Source organism: Benincasa hispida, chromosome 1, assembly GCF_027475165.1.
Source record: "Benincasa hispida cultivar pf3 chromosome 1, pf3_genome.v1.1, whole genome shotgun sequence".
NCBI lineage: Eukaryota > Viridiplantae > Streptophyta > Magnoliopsida > Cucurbitales > Cucurbitaceae > Benincasa > Benincasa hispida.
In genome coordinates, this window is record NC_143478.1 from 92,607,051 (window position 1) to 92,617,527 (window position 10,477).

Sequence of the window (10,477 nt, forward strand, 5' to 3'; positions counted from 1 at the left end):
AAACAAAACAAACAGTTATGCAATTAATATAGAAATTACAGCATGAAACAACAACTGAACAAGGAGAAAAGCTACGAACGTTTGTCGACTCGTCTCCACGCTCCTTGATCACGAATGCTCGAACACAGCAAGCTCGAACGCTCGAATAACACGACCGTAACACTACACGAAAACTTCGCACTCAAACTCAGCGATCGCCTCGATCACGAACATCCCAGCAACACGAATAGCCTCCATAGAACCTCGACGGCGTCGACTTGAGTATGACAAGACCAAGAAGGATACCTTAGGATTTTCGATGTGAGAATCCAAAGGGTGGGCTCTGTGTGGACTTAGTTTGAGGCAGATGAAGGAAGAATGAACAATCGTGTACATGATTGGGCAAGTGGGAGATGGCTGAGACCTATCGTATAGGTTGATGCCCAATCGTTTAGCAAAAGCTAAGTGATCGTTTAGCAAAAGATAAACGATCGTTTAGTTCATCGTTTAGCTCAGTGTCTGTCGCCTACAAACACTACACGATCATTTACTAAAACAAGTTGTCACTTAGTAAATCGGTATTTATTTGACAAGTTCCATGAGAATGTTTTTCCGAGAGAGAAATCCCAAAAACAAATTTTCAACCTTTTTGCAAAACTTACTAAAATTAGGAAAACAATTTTCCTTTTATCTCACGGTTACCATGAACCACTAATAACCTCCCACTCAATTGGGTATTAGAGAAAAAGATTTAATTATCCAATAATTAATATTATTATAAATATAATTGATAACCAACTTATCATACTATATTTATGATGGAACTTGAGACATACGCAGCGGAATTAGGACCTAATTACACTCTAATTGCTTCTAAACAAAAGGAAATAAGCATGCAAATTGAAGTGGAAAAACAATAAGATAATAGGATAGGATACAACCTTTGTAGCTCCCGAAAATCGCTTTTCCTCGCTGAATCTTGACCCGAACTCTTTCGAACTACCACTAGAGTTGACCTACTATCCTCTGGACTTAGAACCGGATTGTGGGACCTGGTGGATGAAAAAAATGAGAAAAAAGATGGAAAATAAGATGGAACATTGGTTTTGGGTTTTCCCTTTTCTTAGCCCAATTTTAGAAAACAATTTAGCAAAATTGGCAAAAAAAACTCTTTTCATTCAAAATGAAAGCCCATTTTATAGAAAAAACCATGCAACAATTGCATGAACCAAATCCATAAAAACCCAACACTTATAATCCACTATCTTAATGGGCTTAATGTCTCCATTATAAGCCAACACCTAGCCCACTATATTTTTAGTGGAATTATCCAACAAAAGTTTGGATTTTCCCACTAACTTTAGTCAAAGGGCAAAATAGTCATTTCGTCAAAGTCAAACTTTGACCCAACATTTTGACTTTTTATGATTTTTTCGTGTTGACTAATTTTGGCCTCCCGAGCATGAATCCGCATTCATTTTCTCGAAATTCAAAGCACATTTGAATATAAGGTCGGTCAAAGTTTGACTTTTCAAAGTCAAAAGTCAACTCTTTGACTTTTTACATCTTTGATCATTTCCATTATTTCCGAGCTTCCGAATATGAACGTATTCATTTTCTTGATATTTAAATCACATTTAAATATTAAAGTTGTATCTCTAAACTGAAAAACCCGACCACTATATCACATATACTTGGCGGTTTCTCTCTCTTCACCTAATTCGAACAATTCGAATTATTCTATCATATTGTTCTAAGTTTATTCCATATGAGCTAGTAGGGGAACCTAATGGACCTATAGATCATGGGCTTCAACGATCCGAGATTAGCTAACTAAACTCTTTAGACGGAGCTAATCAATATTTGTTAACTAACGGGTCATTCCACTATAGTTCCGTAGTTGCACTCCCCTCATTATAGATATATTTGTGTCCATTTGATATAACCATGATTAGTAAGTTAATCCTTCATAAGTTGTTCGTAATCTCGGCTGGGTCATAAAAACTGTTTTACCCCCAAGACTACATCTTGTTCCTTAACTTCCACTAATCCTCTAATGAACAATTGGTTTAAGATCCAACCTATAAATCGAATCCCTCTCGGGCCAAGGAGAGGGTTGGGCCACTTGTTCAAGACCTGGATTCAGTACTAAAGGGAACAATCTATCTACTATCCCTATAATGGGTAGAAGTGAATTTCGTCTTGCACCTTATGTTCCCAGCTATCCACCTAATCTTACCCCTGAAATGGGAGGCTTATTGGGTCAGCGATGATGAGCTACCCTCACCTATGTAGATCTAAGGATACTTCCGAGTAAACAGGAGTTCATAGTTAGCTCAGGATTAAGATTAAGTTACCTAGGTCATCAATTAACGAAATAGTCAATTTTGTACATAAAACGACATTTAGAATGTAAAAAGTAACTATTTCATGGTTCAGTCTTATGCAAACTCATTGCATAAGATGACCCCACTCACATATCTCTATATGAACGATTCAAGATCACATCGTTTGTACTAACTACAAAGTGGGTCGTATCCATAGTGTCCCTAGAATAAGACGCCTAACCTTATTCATATACTATAGACCATTTTGGCTATATATTTGAACTTGATCTACATTTATGTCACTACATAAAGTTTAAACTACATTAATTAGCCTCAAGACCTTAGTTTATTAGATTCAAGATTACAATTTCAATAACAACTTTATCGAAAAACAAAACAAAATATATTTATTAATTTATAAATTACGAGTTTTAGGACATAAAATCCAACAATTTATAACCTATAGTTTTAATATTTCATCTCCTGAAATATATAAACCATAGTTCTTTTTCTATTCCATGGTACTTAATGTAAATCTCATTTACATTAATCCTCTACTAGATGTATCTCATACATCAAACTGATTATATCACATATAATCAAAATATCTCTTATCAATTTGAACATTTCAAATCAACACCAATAACTAATCCTCAACTGAATCCATTGAACTATCAAGGGAATCTTATGTACCTGTAGCTCGAAGCTCCAATGGTACGTGAATAACTGACTAAACTCTTTAGTCACGGGATCCACCATCCGTTAACTACTAAGCACTACTAAAGACCGATAGCTGAACTCTTCTTACCACAGATATATTATGTATCCATCTTCACAGATCACCCGTAAATACAGCTTGGCCAATAACCGTTATGCCCCTGTACATCTAACTCCTTAAGTACCACTGATCTCTCTAATGAACATAAGTCATAGTCTTACTATGACTGAGTCTTCTCTTCTAAAGAAAAATTGTGGCCACTATGTTCAAGCCCCAGAATCAGCCCTTAAGGGAGCAATCTCTCTACTTATCCCTACTTCGGGAAAGGAGTGAATTCCATATTGTAGATTTAGTTCCCAACTCCCAGATCAGACAAGTCCCAAAAAATGCAAGCATGTTGAGTTGGCTATCTGGCCACTCTCACCCATACTAATCAAAGGACTGCCCTCAAAGGCAGGAGTTCCCAAAACACTCAGGATTAAGGTCATGTCACCTATGGTCATTTAGGTGAGATGTAAGTCTCTAATATCAACGGCGTTATATATAGAGTCTAGTCATCTCGTGGTCTAGGTCTTATACAAACTCTTTGTATAGGACACCCCTGCTCACACGTCTCCATATGAATGATCAGGATCTACCATTTGTAGTAGTTTACAACATTTGCAAACCTCTACAAAGTGGGCCATATCCATAGTGTCACCAGGATTAGGTATCCCACCTTAATCTTTATACTACAGGCCTATTTAGGTTATCACTTAAGGCATGATCCACTTGTGTATCACATAAACATGTTTAAGTTCACATAAGATAACCATGGAGCTTTGTTTATTGGATATGAGTAAATGCCAGAATTAACATTTATTTTATTCATTAAACAATGTGTATCTTTACAAAACAATGAGACTCTGGGAGAATTAGGACACCAATCCCAACATGCTTAACATTTTCTTTATTATTTGTATTTTTAATTTGTTCAAGGTATCAAAGAATGTGATCACACGTTTCTGCTGGATTCAATTTTCTTCAATATGACCTTCATGTGATAGCAATCATAAATTTGTAATTTGAAGAAGTGAATACTTGCAAAACAAAGAAAAACGACTAAGATGCCAAACTTAGAGAATTAGAACTGTAGAATGGCAATAAAGTCAAAATTTTAAGTTCCATATAAAGTTCAAGTTGAAGTTTGAGTTCTAGTTGAATTTACCTCATATGGAGTTACAATGTATTTACAGGGAGAATGACTAGAGTTTACCTTATCCTCTCGAAATTGAAATGAGATGGATCTTTCCATATTCTACCTAAGTTAGGATTAGATCTGATTGGATCACTGACTAGTTGACACTTGGACTTATTTGATCTCAAATCTACTCTATCTTGGATTTATCTTCTCTGGTCTTATCCCGGTACTTTCCCTATTTCATCAGGGTCAAATTTACCTATAACATAATGCATACTACTTCAATCCATTTAGAATATTTTTGCAAGATTTCATCTACCTCTTCTCTCTCGTGGTCTGGGTATGTATTTCTTTTTCCATATTCTTTTTGTTGGGTTACAGTATTGAAGAATTTGTTTGGTTACTTTAAACTTGTTCATTATTTTTCTATTATGTTTTTTGGTTTTAAGACTCATCTTTGTTACAAGTTGAGGAAACATTTGTAGAGAAAATGAGAAAATAAAGGAGTAGATAAACAAAAGCGAGAGTGACTATCGAGTCTCGAGGCCACACGCTTGCTTTTCAAGATTATTTCAGTAATTTGACCATGTAATGTTGCACACAAAATGCCAAAAAGACTTAGAGGATATTTGGGGAGCTGAGTTGAGTTCTGAAGTTTGGAGTTAATATGACTATGAAGATAATATATTTGTGGAGTTAGTAAGTCTGTGTTTGAAATGTAGAGTTGAGTTTATTAAGTCAGGGGTATCTGGTGCAATTTTTTGTAATCTAAAAAAGTATATTTTTGTTTATTTTTGTTTGCTTAACTTTTTGTTTAACCCTTCAATTACACACATAATTTCCAAAATTTTTAACACTCAATTAAGATGTTAACTTGAAACTTTCACATATATTTTACAACTTTTACATGTAACCATTATACTTGAAGTAAACAAAATAATCTTGTTTCAAACAACAAAATTACAATATACTTTCGCATTAGTGGAATGTATGAGTGTAATATGCACATATAAAAAAAAATAGGGCATTAAGGAGATTAGGACTTTTTATGGCATCTCATATCAAATTGTAGGTTATGATTTATTATGCATGCATGTTGGTATCGATAATGTGATTAAAGTTTCACATTGACTAGATAAGGGATGATCATAGATATGTAAGGGAGGACAATTATCACCTATGGTATGAGGCCTTTTGGGTGAAACCAAAAGTAAAATTATGAGGGTTTATGCCGGAAGTAGACTATATCATATTATTGTGGAGATATCTAAAGGTCCGTTGTCTCTAACAAGTAATATCATAGCAGCACCAGGCCCTGACTTAACTATATTGGTAGAATCCTCAAGTGTCGAACAAAGAAGTTGGAAAGTCTTAGAAGATGCAGTCATGGCGGTATCTATCTCCATGCCGCTGAAGTGTGTTGACAAGAGGCGCCAAAAGTGAACAGAAATGGTTGTCAAAGTTGGCCATAGACAGTGGCCAGTTGTTAAGATAGCACACTAAAGCCCACACACTGAATATCTGAAGCCCACTTACACTAAAGCTCAATCCATTTTTGTATAACTCAGTTGTTATATAACAATTTTCTGTTATTCTCTCAAGTTCTATAAATTCATGTAATTCCATTGTTAATACTTATCAAGAGAGAAATAATCAAATTCAAATCAAATTGATTCAATTATGAATTTCAAGTTGGTATAAAGCATATCGTCTAAGGACCTATTCAAACTTTCTCTTCCCTCTCTCTCAATTAAACCATGGAATCCATAAACTCATAAGAAATTTCAATCATAAACCCAGGGAGCAAGATTTTGATCATGAAGCTCTCAGATAGGAATTTCTTTCTATAGAGATTACAAATTGTTGCAGCCCTAGAAGGAAACGGACTTGAAGACCACATCTATGGAGAAAAACTAATACCTAGCAAGATCTTGAAGATTACTCAAGATAGTGTTACTGTTGAGAAAGAAAATCCAGCTTACAATCAATGGAGGAGACGAGATCATTTGATCTTCTCATGATTATTGGGCTCCATTAATGAAGAAATTCTTGGAGATCTTATTCACTGTACAATCTCCAGTGAGGTCTGGAAAAATTTGCAAGAGATGTTTGTAGCGAAGAATCTAAAGAGTACTTACGGAAATTGAAGAATCTTGTTGATTGATTGAATGTTTCAGGTAAATCTATTTCAACTGAGGATCATATTTTACATATACTTTCTCAACTGGGAAGTGAATATAATCTGTCGTTTCTGTAATTACCTCACAAAAGAACTTATTTAGTTTTCAAGAAATCACCTCGCTTCTTCTTTCGCAAGAAAGTCATTTGGATAAATAGAAGATAATTTCAAGCACATTATCTCTACCGTCTGTGAATCCTAATTTTCAAGAGAATAATGGAAATAATAGTGGTGAGATGAATATAAATATGAATTTCAATGATAATAGAAACAAGAATTCGAAAGGAGGAAACAAGAATTGGAACAAGAACAATGGAGTTCAGTGTCAGATTTGTACCAAGATGGGTCATACTGCCAAGAAATTTTATTTCAGGAACAAGAAAAGTTGAGTTCTTCAACCTCAGAGGTGGAATAATTAGGACGTTTACTGATTCGATTCTAATTAGTTGTCAACCTTTTTAGAGACTAGTTAAATTATATCAATTTAGTCATTGTCCATGCATAGAATGGAATGTATGTCTAATTAATGAATTCGATGATTGAAATTACATATAATTCTCTCCTTGCTCTAGAAATTAGACAAACTCCTATCCTAGATTACATTTACCCTTTGCACTTTATTTTCTTGCACATTTATCTTTTTCTACATAAATCCCCACATTTATCGTTTTAATTAGAAAATTAGCTTAACTAAAAACTCAATGCCTCCCTGCAGATCAACACGAACTTGCCACTATTATTATGCCACAGTAGTAATAGGAGTACAGTTCAGTGCTATAAATTTCTTTTGATTGTCGGAATTAGGTTTAACGATGCCTATTCTCCGCATTGATCACACGTGATGAAACTACAGGTCATACATCCTCTCCTCATTTAGTCTTTAGACATCCTATGATAACAAGAGCAAAGAATGACATCTTCAAGCCAAAGTCTTTTTGCTAGATTACAGAGAACCTAAACCATCAAATGTAGAAAAAATATTGAAACATGATCATTGGAGTGCTGCTATGAAGGAAGAATTTGAAGCCTTGATCAGAAATAAGACTTGGAATCTTATACCTCGACCCGCAGGCAGTAAAATTATAGGTTGTAAATGGATATTTAAAATAAAAAGGGATTCAGATGGTTCTATTTCAAGATACAAGCTCGTTTAATAGTAAAAGGTTTCCATTAGACAATTGATATTGATTACACTGAAACATTAAGCCCTGTTGTGAAGTTCGTAACTAACAGGATGTTTTTATATTTGCTCTATATAATGGATGGAAATTGAGGCAAGTAGACATCAACAATGCTTTCCTTCATGTTTTATTATAGGAAATGGTTTATTGGAGCAACCAATTGGTTTCATGGAAGATCCAAGTGCCAAATATGTTTGTAAGTTGAATAAAGCCTTTGTATGGTCTTAAATAGGCACTAGCTACAGCACTGCACGGGTCGATACGCACAAGTGCTTGGTTTGAAAGACGTAGCTCTTTTCTTTATTCTTTGGGGTTTTCTTGTTCAAAGGCTTATCCTTTATTATTATATAGATTCACTAAAACTGAAACATGTTATATATTGATTTACATTGATGATATTATAATCACTGATAGCTAAAAAAAATTCAATCAGAAAATTATAGACTAGCTAAATGGTAAGTTCTCTTTGAAGGTTCTTAGAAGTTTGACAAATTTTATGGGCATTGATGCATCCTATTTCACAGTTAGAAGCTTATTTTTGTCTCAAAGGAAGTACACTATCGATCTTCTTCATAGATGTTTGAAGCTAATGGCATTTCAACCCCTACTGTTAGTTCTCTTACAACATCAGCTACTCAAGGTGATACATTTCAAGATTTCTTCCTCTATAGAGGCATTGTAGAAGCTCGTCAATACATTACTTTGACAAGACCTGGTTTTTTTTTTTTGGCAATATGTCAAAAGAATTCTAAGATATCTCAAAGGAACTCTGACCCTAGATTATACTGGTAAAGACCTACTTCTCTTAATGTAGTTGGTTTTACAGATGCTGATTGAGCATCAGATCCAGATGACAGAAAACCGACTTCTGGTATTTACATTTTGATTGAAAATAATCCAGTTGTATGGGGGGTTCCAAAAAATAGTCCATTATTTCAAGATCAGCACATAAGTTGAATATAGAGTCTATTGGATTTAGTGTCCTAAATCTTGTGGATCTCATAATTTGTAACGTGTAAATACAAATTATTTATTTAATAATATAAAATGTATTTTATTTGACATTTAGATTGCATTAACTCAATCCAATAAACGAAAATCCAAATTTTGGTTTATTTTAGCTGTTTATTTAATTTTACATTTGATGTATGATTAATTTTTACATGTTGCATAATGTACGTCATATAGTTTTAAAATCCTACTTTAGGATAAACATTTATCATGCATCACATTTAATATAATGTTATATTATATAGTTGCATGATTCTATAAACATGCTCATGCATCATATTTAATATATATTATTATATGATTGTATGCATTGTTAAGCATATTCATGCATCATACTTTAATATAATTGTTATATATCTATGATGAATATGTTTTTTTTTTCATTAGTGAATAATATAAATGTTATATTATATGATAAAAATAGAATTGTATTGAGCATGATATTACTTAGTAAATGTAATTGTTATATTTGATTAATGTAATTAAATGCATATTCTAGGTTTCATTAATTTCATTAATTTATAAAATTTATAAGTTTAATGAATTAGATTAAAATCTATAATCAAGAGTTGCATGCAAAAATAGGTCTTAATTAGTTTTAAATAGTTTAAAGTTAATTCACCTAGACTTATGTTAAAATATTTCTAATATGATCAGATATAGGTTAAATCTTTTATTTTTCTTTTAATAGGATTAATTGGAAAGAACAGAAAATTAAATTTATAAAATAATTGTCTATAAAGGACTTTTGTCTAACGAAGATTCTGTCTAGGATTGGGGTATTTAAGCTGACAAAAACGAAGCACTCCTACCTAGAAACCGACCTGGAAGGTGAATTAGACAAGTCTTTTATAAGCATGCAATACATGATTATGTTTGTTAAAATGTTTAAGAAATAAGAATCATATATTGTTAGACTATTCAATATAAACGTTATATTGAGCAAATTAACAATAACTTAGTTAAATTAATTAGCCAAATTTACCTAAGTTCATAAACCCTAAGTTCTAAAGATAGAACATGGAATCACATCAACTCTTAGCACCTAGTACACCTTAACAAAATAGTGTATCAGAGAGGAGAAATATAACCCTGTTAAAATTAAAGACTACAAAAGTTATTTTCACAGAATTTATTTTCACCGAATCAAAATTATAGAAAATGTCCTTAAGCGGAAGCGTGGAGATTGATCCAAAATTTATTTTCGCAGAATCAAAATTACAGAGTACAATGATAAAAAAAATTCAGCATGCAAACAAAAAGGAAATGAGAGAATTAGGGTGAGAGAAAACTAACCCTTGAAGAACGATCTTCTTCGTGTATCCTCTTCTCCAAAAAATACGAACTCGAAACCTCACAATGGACACTATCACTTGATTGCCTCAGTATTCTCTGGGTGAGAATCTAGGAGTTTTGTGGGCTCTGACTATTTTGGAAGAGAAGGATTTTTAGAGAGATGAGAGGAAGTGAGGGGATTCAGATTTTCTCATAATGTTTTTGTGGATCTGTATTCTTTTTATGAAACCGCACTAGGAAGAAGAAGAACTACTCTCCCTTGGCCCACTATCACATATTAGAGAGAAAAGAGAGGGAGGGAGTTACAACTTCCTCTCAAAATAATTTTTAAAATGAATTAAATTAAATTTATTTATTTTCATATAACATATATTAAACTATATGTTATATCAAAATAACACATAATTTATAGTTTATATATTGTATCAAATAAAATATAACCTATAATTTCTAATCTCTCATCAGTGGCATTTAATATGAATCTCATTTATATTAAATTTAATTATATGAATCAAATTCATATAATTAATATTTTAATCATATTTAAATATTTATTTCTTCTCAAATAAACTTTATATTATAATGTATCAAATACATTATAGTAAT

General features: G+C 32.8%; 1 long non-coding RNA gene across 2 annotated transcripts; it reads left to right on the plus strand.

Moving 5' to 3' along the window:
* Nucleotides 1–5,826: 5,826 nt before the first annotated feature.
* Nucleotides 5,827–8,628, plus strand: LOC120067231 (uncharacterized). 2 transcript variants are annotated; one of them, XR_016524590.1, is made up of 2 exons: nt 5,827–6,381; nt 7,237–8,628. It is a non-coding gene; the product is annotated as an uncharacterized LOC120067231 (long non-coding RNA). The 2 variants fall into 2 exon arrangements; XR_016524591.1 differs by having other exon boundaries at nt 7,701–8,628.
* The last annotated feature ends 1,849 nt before the right edge of the window (nt 8,629–10,477 follow it).